General features: G+C 45.0%; 1 long non-coding RNA gene across 1 annotated transcript; it reads left to right on the top strand.

Annotated features, from left to right (window-relative positions):
- The first annotated feature begins 1,377 nt into the window (after positions 1 to 1,377).
- Positions 1,378 to 8,848, top strand: LOC135187883 (uncharacterized). Its single transcript, XR_010307483.1, has 4 exons — positions 1,378 to 1,481; positions 2,020 to 2,118; positions 3,938 to 4,125; positions 8,162 to 8,848. It is a non-coding gene; the product is annotated as an uncharacterized LOC135187883 (long non-coding RNA).
- Positions 8,849 to 15,534: the final 6,686 nt, after the last annotated feature.

Genomic DNA, 15,534 nt, shown 5'->3' with positions numbered 1-15,534 from the left:
CCTAGCAAATTAGTGCTACAGCCATTAATAATCACAGAACTCGAAGAGGGGAGGAAAAATCATCTGGAAAAGAGTTGAAAGGGAAACCTATTAAATCTTTTAAAAGCAATTTCCCAAAATATATATACAGTTCCATTTCCAATTTTTACTCTTTTTTTTTTTGGGGGGGGTGGGGGGGAGGAGCTATCTTGAGTTATTTTTTGCTGCAACTAAAACTTTCAGTGACCTAATAGTCACTTTAAAAGGCATCGCCACAGAACGAAACCAGGCCACTTTGTTGCTCTGACATTGTTCTTAACAGCAGGACCCATTCTTCCTTCTCTTGACTGAATGTTTCCCAGAGTGGCTAGACATGTCACCACCACTGCTGAGGAGCTGAGAGATACCAGGGCTCATCCCAGGAGCTGTAAAAGCCACTTATCTGTCCTCCTCCCCTTCCAGAGCCTGAGACTTGGGTAAAAATTGAGCTCATGAGCAATGCCATTCCTAAAAATAAGCTTCTGTGTTGTTAATTTTTAGGTTGTGCTGGGGTCATATTTTCCACCACCTCTTTTTCAGCAGAGGGAAGTTGAGATTTCTGCAGAACAGCAGGAGAGCAGGGTTCTTTGAGCAGTGCTTTGGATGGCAGCAAATTCTCCAAGTTTGGTTACCACACAGACAAAGTTCACAGGGAAAACTGGCTTGTACTAACCCAGCTGCTCACTCCTCTACAGCTTGTGAGCCAAAGCCAAGCCTAGGGTAGCTTTGTCTGCCTTCCTGGGGGCTCTGGGTACACATACCTGTCACAATGTACAATGTACAATGTTTACCCTGTGTGAGGTGTCTCACTTAATTTTCAACCACTTGACCCTACTCCTTCTCCCACCTCACAGCACTCACTAGCAGCCACTCCTTGGTGAGAGACTTGACGTGGCAATTCCTGGCATCACACTGTCTCCAGTTAGGATGAATTGGTGGTGCAGTCCAGTTCCCACTTTCATGCCAAATGAGTTAGAACATCCATCCTTTAGCTCATAGCTCATCTCCAGTCACACCCTTGGATCCCAAAGATCCTGTGTGCTAGGGGCAAGAACTGTCTTGCTGACAATTCAGAGAGCATTCGAGACAATAGGAGTGCTACCCAAATAATAAATAGCAGTGCTAATAATAGCCCTTATCCTTGCATTCCCCTTTAAAACACTCTAATTCACTAGGACTTGGCCTGTAATTAGTCAGTTATAATCTATTTCAGTCCTGTGCAGAGGGCTCTGGCTGGGTTTCCTAGGCTCAAGCTGCTAAGATGACTCATTCCCAGCTGATCATTTAGTGGCTTCAGCCAGGTGCTTCTGGGGTTTGGTGTCCTCAGCTGTGCTGCGTTCCATAACAGATTGATGCTCTGGGGCCAGGAGGTAGAAAGGGAAGCCTGGTGCAGAGAACACTCAGTATGGCTTACCTCTGCTGAAAAACTAGCTTCCATGAGGGCTTGAGAGAGCATCTTGGAGGTAAGGATAGGAAAGTGGGAGGTGAAAATCTCCCAGCTGGATGTCTGCGGGTCTGAGGTGGTGTCACAAAAACCCTGGAGAGATTTCTTGTGGACCTTTCTCTGCAAGAGACAAAGGCAGGACAAGATAGAAGAACAACAACCACGTCAGGGTTTAGATGACGAGGCTGGCTGCAGCCACCATGCAGAGCACGCTATCGGAAGGCATAGCCAGGTGTCAGATTTGCTCTTTTCCCCTGATAGCATAGGGCTGTGATGTAGCAATGAGCAGCTGGGTGTTAACAGAAGTACAGAGTTTGACTTTATTTACTTAAAGCACTTTCTGAGTCAAAAATAGAGCTAAAAGTGGCCAAACTCTTGGAGGGATGGAGCTGGAAAAAGTGTCTCCATGAGCATTGGCCCTGGCAGAATGCACCATCCAGTGCAGAGTTTTGGTGGGAAGAGATTGGGAAAAGCTCTGACAGTGGGAGATATGTTTGTGAGCAAAGGTTTAAACCAATGCTAGTGAGGCCACTGCACATAGATGTTTCTCCTGCCAGAGACAACATTGACATCCATGGGCTTGTCTCCAGCACAGAGCTGCTGCAAGTGCTGGCTCCTGCTAAGCTGTGGTCGTCTGGGCTGGGAAAAGAAAGTCTGTGAGTATGAAAATGGTAGAAATACTCAGGAGGAGAGTTCATGTGTGAGGCCTGCAAGAGGTTCTGGTTTGTGGCTCCAGCCCAGGACCTTCTGTCCTGGGGGAGTGTGCGGGTGAGGAAGGGTATTCTCCTTCCCATCCAAGCACTTTGTACACTGCAGTGGGATCCCAGCCCCGCTGGTGCCTGAGAAACTGCTTTCCAACTCTGCCTGGAGCAGAGGGCTTGGAAACACAGTCCAGTGAGAATTTCAGCCCTGCACTGGGCTCCAGCAGGATCACAAAGCCAGGTAGTGAGGTGTGTTTTCCAAGCCTTGTGGTCATCTCCATCTCCTGGAGGCCCATATGGCTCTTTCTTTATCAGCAGATCTTTCAAAAGCTTCACTCTTGGCCACGGGAGACAAGCTCTGGACAGCCCTTTCAGCTGTAGCTGTCTCATCAGTGGGGGTGGGAGCAGAGAGGCACCACAGCTCCCATTGCACAAAGGATGGAAAATGGGGAAATTTTCCCTGGCACCTCTCCAAATTCATCTTTCCTTGTGATTTTTGTTTTGGTGGTGGTGGTCTTGTTTTTGTTGTTTCTTGGGTTTTGTTTGGTTTGGTTGATTAGTTTTGGTGTTCTTGCACACAAAATAAATGCTGCAGTTTTAAAAAACCAGCTGTATAAGAAGAGGAGAGGAACAGAGGACAGGCATCATCCAAAAAACTGGCACCGATGTCAGGCTGTAAAAGGCAAAGGTGAAACAAGATCACAGCAGAGAGCTCCGGGCAGGAAGAGAAATGAAATGTGGTCCTAATTACTTGATAACTATCCCACATTTCACAAGTCATTTTAATGGCCCAAATGGATTACTTTCAAGCTCAGAGCTAATGCTGGAGTGATAGGGATAGAGTTCTCCCACAGTGGGACATACAGTGCCAAAAAGCCCATTCTGAGAAGAATATGATTATCTAAAATGACATTAATACATCCTGTTATTCCCTCATGCCGTATCAAGTGAGGGAAGGGACCGAGCTGTTAAAATGTCAACATTCAGGCAGTGTCTCAGCATAGAGCAAGCACAGTAGCTGGTGCCCAGAGGTCAATCTGGTGTCCCTTGAGGCAATGCCCCTTGCCCTGGGCAAACTCCAACCCTTCACGGGAGTCAGATGCTCTGTCAGCAGGCATAACCCAGAGTCAGCTGCCTGTGCTGTGCTTCCAGGTGAACTGGAGAAAGGGAGAAGTGGTACTGGATGTAGATGTGCCAACAGCAAGTGGTTTGTCCAGAGTTTCCTCCACTGTGATACCTTTATACAGTTTACGTTGCTCTGGAGATGATGGTGGCTTTCTTAGGCACTGGAAGATCGTTGCTGTACTGCCATAGCTTCTGGGCATTTTACAGTAATTGGAAACCAGCTATGGAAACCTCAGTAAACAGTGGCTGCTGAAGCTCACCAAGTACCTTTTTAAATATAGTACTTTTCCTTCCCCTTTCCCTTATGGCTTATTTGACTTAGAATGTGGAGGTGAGAAACCAGGTAAACGTTCTCACAATTTTGCCTAACCAATTAGTGTCTCTGATCTGCTCTCATGGTTTATCTGCTAAGGAAATAAATCAGAAAAGGTAACACCAGCTTTGGGGGTTCTCTTGCTCATTACTGGCGGGGGGGGGGGGGGGGGAGGAGAGAAGTGTCCCTTGTTTATTACACTCAGTGTTGGTGTATGGGAAAGAGATTAAAGATGTGACAATCTTTACTGCTCAGTTACTTGGCCTACTCTGCAGAAAAACATTGCTGTTTTCTTCAACCAGAACCACAGACTCTTTGCGCCTCTTATTGACTTAGCTTCTCATGAGAAAATTCACCCCTGGTGTGGCTCTATGGAGAGCAGTGGAGTTGCAGCGGAGAAGGACTTGGCCCCTGGAAGGCTCTGGGCCAGGACTTGCTGTCTCAGTGCAATAGCTGGAAGAAGAAACCTTGTTAAGAGTTGGAAGCTTTTAAAATGAAGTCCTGGTTCTGTTCTCCACTCTAATGTGAGTACCTAACATACTGCCTGCACAGGCCACCTCATATCCCCCTCCTCACTCTCCCCTTCTGCTTTTCTAATGTATCTCCTCAGCCTGCTTGGCTTGTATCTTCTGGTGCCATTTGTACTGAAGGCAAGCCTTAGTATGAAGGTGGATGGCCTCATGAATGTGAGCTTTGCTAACATGCTTGCCTTGGTAGCACAGAGCAGCATGTGCTGAAATCATTTCCTTTCCCAAGCAGCATCAGTTTTAAAGGTTTGTAGTCTGTTTCCAAGCCCAAGAGCTGGCGTAGGAGATGGACCAGTTCTTTTTTCTCTGCTCCATTTTGCCTGCTCATAAATGGGAGCTGATCTTTTCAGTCCCCACCTGCCTGGGCGCAGAGAGCTTTACACCAGCGCACGTGTGGCAGCACTGCTGCTCCACGCTGTGCCTTGGCTGCGCTGGTTCCCAGCCGCTGCTCGCTGCAATCATGATCAGCGATAAATTTTGACTGTGCTGCGATGCAGTTCAGAGGGAGCTTGCCTGGGCCCTGCTGAGGGACTTTATTGTTTCAGTTGGGTCTCCTCAACAGCTTCTGAGATCTGATTGTCGACACCCAGCAGTTGCAGGATGGAGGTAGCTCTTGGCTAGGGAATAATGTCTTAATTTGGGAGTGGAAATTGCTGCTCACAGCATTACCCTGAGTTAAACAGCCTTCTCCAGGACACGGGTAATGCAGTTTATGTTTAAATGACAGTCCATCCTGCATGCCCTGCAGCTGTGCTGAAGTGGTAGCCCTGCTTCCAAAACCCAGCACCACAGCTTTATCACCTAGGGCAGAAATGGTAGTTGCAACTGGGGAGACAGAGAAACACCACTCAGGCCTCTCATGCTTCCCAGAGGGTGCCTGCCCCACGGTGGAAATGAGATCACAGTATCACAGTATCACCAAGGTTGGAAGAGACCTCACAGATCATCAAGTCCAACCCTTTACCACAGAGCTCAAGGCCAGACCATGGCACCAAGTGCCACGTCCAGTCCTGCCTTGAACTGCCCCAGGGACGGCGACTCCACCACCTCCCCGGGCAGCCCATTCCAGTGTCCAATGACTCTCTCAGTGAAGAACTTTCTCCTCACCTCCAGCCTAAATCTCCCCTGGTGCAGCCTGAGGCTGTGTCCTGTCGTTCTGGCGCTGGCCACCGGAGAGAAGAGAGCAACCTCCTCCTGGCTACAACCTCCCCTCAGGTAGTTGTAGACAGCAATAAGGTCACCCCTGAGCCTCCTCTTCTCCAGGCTAAACAATCCCAGCGCCCTCAGCCTCTCCTCATAGGGCTTGTGCTCAAGGCCTCTCACCAGCCTCATTGCCCTTCTGGGGACATGCTCAAGGATCTCAATGTCCTTCCTAAACTGGGAGATGTGTCTTTCTCGGTCTAACTGAGTCTAAGCCTACCAGAGCTTCAAGTGAAGCCTATCTGTCTAGCTCATGAGCTTCATCAAGGAATCATCAGAATCAAATGAAAAGCTCAGAAAGCTTCCCTGGTGACCAAATATCAACTCTCAAGGGTTATAAAACTGTGCATTACTACCCAGGTGTACTGAGAAAAGGCATGACCATACTGAATCACATTTTCTTCTGGACTCTGCAGAGAAAAGAGATCACATTTAGAGAGAAACATTATTTCAAGGACATCCAAATGAAAATGGATTCTTGACCAGTTTGGAGCCAAAGTCCCATAGACAGGTTTGATTTGAGGATTAGGTTTGGGTTTGCAAAGGATTGATTTGGGTTTCTCTGTACAGGATTAGGTTTGGGTTTGAAAAGGATTGATTTGGGTTTCTCTGTACAGGATTAGGTTTGGGTTTTAAAGGGATTGATTTGGGTTTCTCTGTACAGGATTAGGTTTGGGTTTGCAAAGGATTGATTTGGGTTTCTCTGTACAGGATAGGTTTGGGTTTGCAAAGGATTGATTTGGGTTTCTCTGTACAGGATTAGGTTTGGGTTTGCAAAGGATTGATTTGGGTTTCTCTGTACAGGATTAGGTTTGGGTTTGCAAAGGATTGATTTGGGTTTCTCTGTACAGGATTAGGTTTGGGTTTGCAAAGGATTGATTTGGGTTTCTCTGTACAGGATTAGGTTTGGGTTTGCAAAGGATTGATTTGGGTTTCACTTGCAACAGATTTCTTGCAGCACTCTCAAGAAACCTGACATGCAGCAAACTGGATGTCCCCTGCAGAACTCATGCATGTGCCGGGTTTGCAAGCCAAATCACACTGTATCGTCCTCTGAAAGTCCAGCCAGGATGGAAGGTGCAGCTCAAGTGTCCAACTTTCAGGTTGATAAAGGCAAACAGTGTACAGGTCTGTGCTTTATCCCTAACTGACCAGTGTGGCTCTTTGTTGAGAGTTCATAAATGTGAACTGTGAAAATATTTACCTGTTACCATAGGATTCATGGATTCATGCAAGCCAGTGCTAGAAGCGGTTAGTGGGTCCCAGAGAAGATGGACCAGGAAACAGCTTTCCTACCTCTTCTGTGAGAAATGTTGGTATTTTTTGAGAACAAGGAAGCAAACAAACAGCAACAAAACCATCTCATATTGATGTGGTATCAAAGTTAAAGTGCATTAAAGTTCGACCAAACCCAACTGAAATCTGCAAGGGGGAAAAATTCCATTTCAGATAAATTGTGATACTATGGTCTGCTCTGTTGGCTGTTTTTTTTCTTCAAGCATTCTCCATCTCCAGTAAAACTATAATGATCTCATTCTAATATTACCAGGTGTGCTAGTTTGAAGCAGGCTAGAATGTTTTGGTGAGAGAAAGTAGATAATTGGCTATGAAAGGAAAACATTGGTGATGTCTCCTTCCCTCACAGTCTCGCTAAGATGTATGGGAACAAGAAGGAAAACATTTGATAACACTTTTCACCATCTTCTCACTCTGCTTTTGGCTTCAGACTGAGCTACATCTCCCTAACCTCACTGCCACTAACCTTGCTCCTTAACCTCTTGGCTGAACCTCTTTTTCTTCCTAGCAACTGGGATAAGGTTGAGAGGGGCAGGGGTGGTTGAGAGCCCCTCCTGGGGACTCAGGTTTCTGGGAGGGGAGTTGTGCTTCTGTATTACTTTTACTTTGTATATTTCTGTCTATAACTGTATATACTGTAAATAGCTGCTTGTATATTGTGCTGCTGTAAATAAATAGCTTCATTTATATTCCCAGAGCCCGTCTGAGTTAACTGGGGTGCCTTCTAAAGTGTGGGGGGGTGGATAACAGCCAAACCACCACACCAGATCTCTCAACATTTTAAGAAACCTAGACTAATTCTTTTTCAGCCTGAGAGTGGAACATCTGCCCAGCAACCTGGAAAGCTTAAAGGACAGGTGTCCAGAACAATATTTCTAAAATCTTATGTAGAAAGCAGCTTCATTTTCAGCAGAGCAATTAAGAACAAAACCAAAAACAAACAAACAAAAAGAACAGAAAACATTGGAATGGGCTGCCCAGGGAGGTGGTGGAGTCGCTGTCTCTGGAAGTGCTGAAGAAAAGCCTGGATGAGGCACATAGTGCCATGGTCTAGTTGACTGGCTAGGGCTGGGTGCTAGGTTGGACTGGATGATCTTGGAGGTCTCTTCCAACCTGGTTGATTCTATGAAAAAAACAGTGCTTCCTGAAGAAAAAAACAGCAACAAACCAACACTAAATTCTTCACTGCATGACCTCTTTTCCTGCTAATCTAGTGTGAAGCCCTTTTATCAGCTGTTTGTCAGTCTCCAATCTTGTAGGTGTTTGAGAAGACATCCTGCCTTGCAGTGCTCAGGCCCATTCCCAGAGATAGCTTGCACCACTACATGCCCAATTCAACCATGCCCAGGAATTTTGGCATCCAATACTAGACCTATCTTGCTTCTTTGAGTTTATCCAGAGCAGTATGATGGCTCTGCCACACATTTCTAGTCCTGACTTCAGGTGGAAAGCAGCAGTCTGGGATTGCTCAACCCCTTTTTTTTTTGGAGACAAGTTCTCTTCTGTAAATTTCTGTCTTCTCTGTTTCCCATCATAGGTCATTCTTTGCAGTTTACTACATTTAGATGCATTTCCCAGCAAGGCACCTGAGAAGATGTTGGCACATTACTGCTTAGTAATACTAAGTTTTCTTAAAGCCTTGAATACCTCTGCTGTGTTCCAGGTTGGCTACAAGTGTCCAGTTCAGCCCATGCTGGTGGTACTGGTGGCAGAGCAGCTCATGTGGCAGGGACAGCAGCCATGAACATAATGAACTACTCAAAGCTTGGTGGTTTAAATTTGTATTAGTAATATCTCTCAATCTCAATCTGTCTCTTTCCTACCCCCCCTTTCAACATGAATCAATTATTCCCAGAGTTCAGATGCTGGCACCACTCCTTGTGTAGTGGCAAGCACAGCATTTAACCTCTTTGGTGTTTTAGTGTCAGGGTTTGCAGTGAGGGAATATGTGGGGGTTGTATTTTGCAGTTCAGCTTTGTGCCCAGTCCAAGGCTGGGGCTCTGTGGTGCTCTCATCTCAGAGAGCATCCCACTCTGAGCCTGTGCTTGGCTCATGTTTCTGCCATGGGCTTAAACAAAACTCCAGGGCATAATATGCTTCAGTAAAGTTCTGGTTTGTACCCAAACCTTTCAACTTCTGTCGAGTGGGAAATATTTTTGTAGCCTCTCGGAGCGTGAATGTTTTCTTGACCATGAAAAAAAGTGTGGTGTGGTTTCCTTGAGAATCATAGCTTAATGTTTTGGGCTTTGGGGTTGTTCTTTTTTAATATGAAAAGTGGGAATTTCAAAAATCTGAGCTGTCAGGACACCCACAGGAAACCTGAGACCTGAATCTCTGCCACTGTCCAGGCATGGATTTCAGCCAGGATTGACCTTCTCTAGCAGGCCCTTGAATAGTCAAAGGGTCTCCTGGGAAAGGCATCTTTGGTCCTGTCTTGAATTTCTGTCATTTGTATCCAAGAAAGGTTCTTGGAGCTTTCCTAGTATTGGTTCAGGAGTGGAGCTATGTCAGATAAGCCTCCTGCCCACTCAAATGCAGATTCCCAGACTAAGGCATCAAGCAGAACCACAGGTTGTGAGTTTTCTTTTCAGATAATAAATAATTACCTTCTTCAGCACCCAAATCTCCAGCTTGGCAGGCAAAGGCACAAATGAGATCTTTCTGGCAGGAGGTGGAAATCAGCAGAGCACCACCTGAAAATAAAGTGTTGATGCTTCAGGGACAGATCATGGCAGGAGCTGGACAAACCTCTGTGTTTCTGAGATCTCTCACTGTGCAATGCAGTGCTGTGCTATGAACCTGTCAGTCAGCTTCAGGCAATCAAGCTGCCTCGACAGCTTGTTCTAGACACTGGTGGAGAGAAAGAAGCACATTCTGTAAGTAGCATGGCTCCAGTAGAGGTAACTGCATGTCAAGATGCCTTGACAGCTCATTCTAAACACTGGTGGAGAGAAAGAAGCACATTCTGTAAGTAGGATGGCTCCAGAAGAGGTAACCGCACATGAAGCTCCCTCAACAGCTCATTCTAGACACTGGTGGAGAGAAAGAAGCACATTCTGTAAGTAGTATGGCTCCAGTAGAGGTAACTGCACATGAAGCTGCCTCAACAGCTTGTTCTAGACACTGGTGGAGAGAAAGAAGCACATTCTGTAAGTAGTATGGCTCCAGTAGAGGTAACTGCACATGAAGCTGCCTCAACAGCTTGTTCTAGACACTGGTGGAGAGAAAGAAGCACATTCTGTAAGTAGGATGGCTCCAGTAGAGGTAACTGCTATGGGAGTTTGACTAAGCTTCTCCCAGACACCTTGCAAGACCTTCTGCAGCTGATGCAAGCCAGGGCATGGGTGATCATCTTTTGCCTGTCTGTTGTAGCCTCTTTTGGCCTCAGAGCCTACAGTCTGAAAAAGAGAAGCCACTTCTCTTACCCATCATTTTCCTGGCTGTCTTCAGTAAGCTGGTTTGAATATCAATCAGAGACATACTGGGAGCGTGAGCGAACCAGCAACTTTCTCCTGCAGCTACTTCTTGTTACTATCATTATTATTTTTAGTTTGGTCCCAGGTTGCTATTGATTAATTGCTGGTGGAATGAAAAAAAAAAAAAAACCAAAACAAAATGAAACAACAGAAGAAAACAGAATAAGGAGTAGCCTGTAAATGTGAGAAGGCACCAGAGGATCTGAGGAGGGAAGTGAGGAAAGGTGATCCGTGTTGCAAAACCAACAAGGGGAATTTGCTCTGTAACTGATATATATATATATATTTACTTCATTTTATTTTAATAGCAGATGGTGAAGTTTTAAGAGTCTGAAAGAACAACAGGGAAAATCAGATTCACAGCCAAGTCAGCCACAACAAGGGAACAGAATGAGCTATGGGAAAGAACAAAATGAAAAGTGAAAGTTTCAGCTGGAAGCAGGGGCAAGAGAGGTGTCTTAAATATATATATATATATAGTTTGAAAGACAGGGAATTAGGAACAACAGCAAATAAGAAATTGCACCTGAAGTCTTGGAAAAGATCATGGGAGCTCACAGACTTGGTTGTAGAAAGGAAAAGGTCAGCACTTAGCAGTGGGTATTATGGATCAACAGAAGTGGCCTTGCTGTGGCAGAGCCACGCTCCCACCCAGCCAACATGGCTGGGAAGCAGTTCTTAGGAGAAAGACCAATGAGGATTCTTCCCTCAGGCTGTGGCATATATTTAATCCCAAAGTTTGCAGCCAAAGTCTACAACACTCCTTAAAACCAATGGAAAAATAATGAGCCTGAGGTGACCAAAGTTTTCTTAATTAGCCTTCTCCTACTTTCCTGACCTTTACCAAAAATTTGATACCTTAAATTGGCCTTTCTTAGAAACAGCTTCTCCAGATGGAGGTGAACATGCAGTGATGGTTGGCTGACCTGTTGCCATGAAGAGAGTCAGTCCAAAGGACACAGCTGTGTGAAAGGGAGCTTTTCCTTTGCAGTGCTCAGCAGGAAGAGATCAATTGACGTTTCCACTGCCAGAAGGTTATATGGCTAGCCCTTGATCCAAGGGTGGCTGTGATTGTGGGGACAGGGATGATGCCCTCACCACTGCATGAGCCCATCAGCAGAGTGTGGATAATGTCTGGCCTTCAAGGCAGAGGTTGAGCCCTGCCACAACAGCTTTGTGAGTAGAGGACTTACTTGTGTCAGAAGCACCTCTGATCTGTTAGAAAGCATGCCTGAACTGCCCAAAGGAAAACAGCCAGAACATAAACAGATCTGGATGACCAGACCCTTATTTCAGCATCACAATGAGGGTTTGAGTCACCCAGGCTGGAGACCACTGCTCTGGAAGCTCACTGTGAGCTGGGGAGAGCTGGGACCCTTCAGATGAGAGGTCCCTGAAACAAATGAGCTTGGCCAGTTCTTGCAGAAATGAATGTGCCATGAATGTCTCATTGTGAATCCCCATAAAAGGCACAGAATGTCTTAAAACCTGGGTCAACAAACACACAAGTCTTGATGGAAATGCATCCCGGTCAGACAAGTCTGGATCCCATAACTATAAAGGTGTTTTATTTCCTGGAATTCTGACATCAAAGGGTGGATTTTCAAGACAAATAGCTGCTATTTTCATTTCTCTGGAGAAATCATATGATGTGATTGACAATTAAGATCAGAAAAAGATTTGATGGGCAAAAGATCAGGAAATAAATCTCCCCACACCACCAAATCCAGGGCTGTTATCAAAAGCTATTCACCCCCACTCAGCACTATGAGGATCACAGGAATCTGGGACCTAATTTAAGGGTTTTTTTTTAGTAACACTAACAGAGGATTGAGGAAATTTGGCTTGGTTTTACCAGCTACAATGTGCCATAAGTGCTAAAGTGAAGGAACAGATACCAAGCCGGTTCCCCAGAGATGGCACAATGAAGACAGGGGCTTGCAGCATCCTCCTCTGGATATTTTAACCCTATGGGGCCAAGAGCTTTTCTTACATAGTGAGCAAGCATCACCACCTTCCTCCATTCATTATTTCAGTGAATGGAATGGTTACAATATAGGAAAATAAACAGTACCACTTAAGACTGCATTGGTAAGAGGCAGTGATAAGCATGGTGGGACATGTAGTTGCTTGCTGTGATCTGCTCAGGAGTGGTAGAAGAAAGGAAGGGGGAGAAGTTGATACAAGTCACAGCCATCCCAAAACTATCAGGCAGGTTATCAGGCCTACATTTTCCAGCCTTGTCTCCACTCATCTCTGACCACTAGGAAGCTTGAGCTAGATTTGACATTGATTGACCATTTCACTCCAAAGAAAGAATGTTTGCTTTCATAAGGCCATTACATTTGTGTGTCACAACCACACAGGCCAGGCTACTCTGGTAACAGACAGAGACATATGACTTTAGTTCTCTGGTAAGCTTAATGGTGAGCAGGAGGCAGGGTTGTGCTGCAGCGTTGACTTTCCTCTAAGGCATGGTGCAGAGTCTGAAGTTGGGTTGTGTGCTACCTCAGTCCTGTTTTTAAGGGTATTTGAGAAACAACCTCAAAACATGGATGGTTACTTGATCAGCCTAGAGAAGAGGAGGCTCAGGGGAGATCGTATTGCTCTCTACAACTACCTGAAAGGTTGTAGCCAGGTGAGGGTTGGTCTCTTCTCTCAGGCACCCAGTGACAGAACAAGAGGACACAGTCTCAATCTGTGCCAGGGCAGGCTTAGGCTGGATGTTAGGAAGAAATTCTTCACAGAAAGAGTGATTGGCCATTGGAATGGGCTGCCTGGGGAGGTGGTGGAGTCACAATCCCTGGAGGTGTTTAAGAGAAGGCTGTCTGAGGCAGTCAGTGCTATGGCTTAGTTAATTAGAAGGGTTAGGGGATAGATTGGACTTGATGATCCTGGAGGTCTTTTCCAAGCTGGTTAATTCTGATTAAAAACAAAAAAAAAGTTAGTAGAAAGCTAGAGTTCACTGCTAAAGCTTTAACAAAGAGCTTCTGAGCAACAAAGTGAAAGACCTCTCTGCATGCATTCTGTGATTTTGTGATCAGTACTGATGGTGCACAGTGATGCTCCTGCTGGCTGCTCTTATCCAGGCCTTTCCTAAGGAAGGAAAGATGATCTTCTTAGCCTCATGGGACTGAAATCCAACCATGGGGTCAGATATGATGGTTAGGTAGGGACTGAGAAGTCCTTCGTCCCTCCTGCACCATCCCTTCCTCCAGATCATGCTGTTGTGAAGATGGTGGCACTCCTGAGAAGCAGAATGCTCTCCTGATGCACAATCACCTGCCCTTTTGCTCAGAGTTGTGGGCATTTGGCCTGTCTAGCTCCTACAGTAACACACAAGTGCTAACATTGCTCTACAGCCCAGAAATAGCTGTAGAAGTGCAGGAGAGACTTGGCTCCTCATTCTGTTCATGCTTGGGACAGATAAAACTACTTTCAGATGGAAGGTTGCTGCCTTCAGAACAAGGACATGACTTTTTTTCCCCTTCCATTTGTTTCTTTTTGTTTGTTTGTTTCAAAACTTACCTAAAGGCAACATCATTATTTTCTAATTGTTCCAATGTGAATCCAGGAAAGCACCTTAAGAACTCACTTAACTTGTGGCATGTGAGCAATCCTGCTCTTCTTTGGCAAAGCACTTAAGCACATGCTTAATTTTAAACTTGTTCTTGAGCACAGTGAAATGTAAGCTGGTGTTGGAGTGCTCTGCTGGATGGGAGCCAGAGAGCTCAGCACCTTAGAGGGCTCAGCTCCTCCAAGAAAGGTGCTGTGATTCAAGAAGGCTGTTAACTTTAAGTACTCGCTTAAGTTTCAGGTGTAATGTGGTATAAAGTCTTAACCTGTGAAGCTGTAAGTGAGTAATGTGGACAAATGCCAACCAGAGCTGGTAAAAGAATGAAGAAATGTCCCCTCGTTGTTCTTCACCAATACTCTTCTTTTCTCTCCTTTTTTTTTTTTTGCTGTTCTGGAAAGATTGGCAACTCTCTGTGCGAGTTTGAAGTAACCAAACGTTATTCACAAAGCTAAAGCTGGACAAGATCTGGAAAGTTCCATTTTTCCTACCCATTCAAGGGACAATGACCTCTTTTATAACTTTGTTATGAAGTCCACATGCACATATGTTGCAGAGAATTGATTGTTAAGGCTTTTAGAGAAGTAATGGATGCATTACGTGCACACATATATATATGTGTGTGTGTGTGTATGTATATATATATATATATATATATAAAATATGTGCACACTCTTGTATGCATATAGAGAACTGCAAGAATGTTCATCCTCTCTTTCCCAGAGCCTGGCTTAATAAGATATGTAACTTTGCAAGGATATGGAAGGAAAAAGCCAACCACAGAGAGCTCTTCAAGACCTACCCCTGTTCTTACAGCTTCCCAACCATCCCAGAATAAGGATCTGCACTAAACATCCAAGTGTGGAAGTTTGTCTTCTTGGTGGTTTTGTAAGCTCTGGTGGTTTGGAAAGCATCAAACAAGTCTCTGGCTCAGATCTGAATGTTGCCCATCTGAGCACACATGTCAGTAAAATTTTATGGGAGGGAGAAAAAGCAAAAAAAGAAAAAAACAAGAGAGGAGCAGAGGTTTGAGTCTGGTTCTTTTTAAAAAATGGCAGCTGTTTGAAAGCTGCCTACAAGTTCAAAATGTTAGAAGCTGGTATTAGAAGCCCAAACCTGGTGTTAACAGAAATGAAGGGATGAATATCATGACCACATATGTGATATCGATGCAAGACTTGATGGGAAGTCAGAAAGGGAACTCTCATGTAGATGTAACATACTCATAAATTATGTTTAGGGTCCTCTTCAGTCTTTCCCCCATAGAGAATTGCTGCCTGCCATTCCCACAGCATGATAAAAGGCTTTCCCCAGGCCAAGCAGTAGACCTGAGGCAGTACTGAAGACAGTGATGAGGGAAGAGGGTTGATTTCTCTTGCATAATGGCCACACAGACACAGAAGAGAGTTTGGTCTGAATATGAAGCAGAAATTGGAGGTGGTGGTGGTATTTTTTTCTTTCTCCTAAACAAAACAAACACCATGAAACAAAACTTCTGTTTTAATTAATTCTGATCTCTTTTGGATACCTTCCCAAGTCAGGCCACTTAGAAAGGAAAAATAATGCCAATGAATGAATATGAACGATGCAATAAAAAGCTTGAAAAATGTCCAAGTGAAACCTTTCATTTTTAATATGTCAAAGCACAGCATTTTAACACCTAAGAAAACTTAAACATATATTTTTCTCCTTAAAACTCGCTGTCTTGCCAAGTCTTAATTTGCCACATCATTCTGCCCTCCCTGAAATGCATTTTTCTGGTGGTAGTAACTCTTCTGGCAATTCTGTTCTCGCAGCAGGGGTAGCAGGAGGATTCCTTGTAGCTCCAATTGTCCCAGAGGTTTGGCTGCCTCAAGGGCA

The sequence above is a fragment of the Pogoniulus pusillus genome, chromosome 2 (genome assembly GCF_015220805.1).
Source record: "Pogoniulus pusillus isolate bPogPus1 chromosome 2, bPogPus1.pri, whole genome shotgun sequence".
Taxonomy (NCBI): Eukaryota; Metazoa; Chordata; class Aves; order Piciformes; family Lybiidae; genus Pogoniulus; species Pogoniulus pusillus.
The sequence above is the reverse complement of the archived record's forward strand: the minus strand, read 5'-3'. Positions and strand labels throughout refer to the sequence as shown.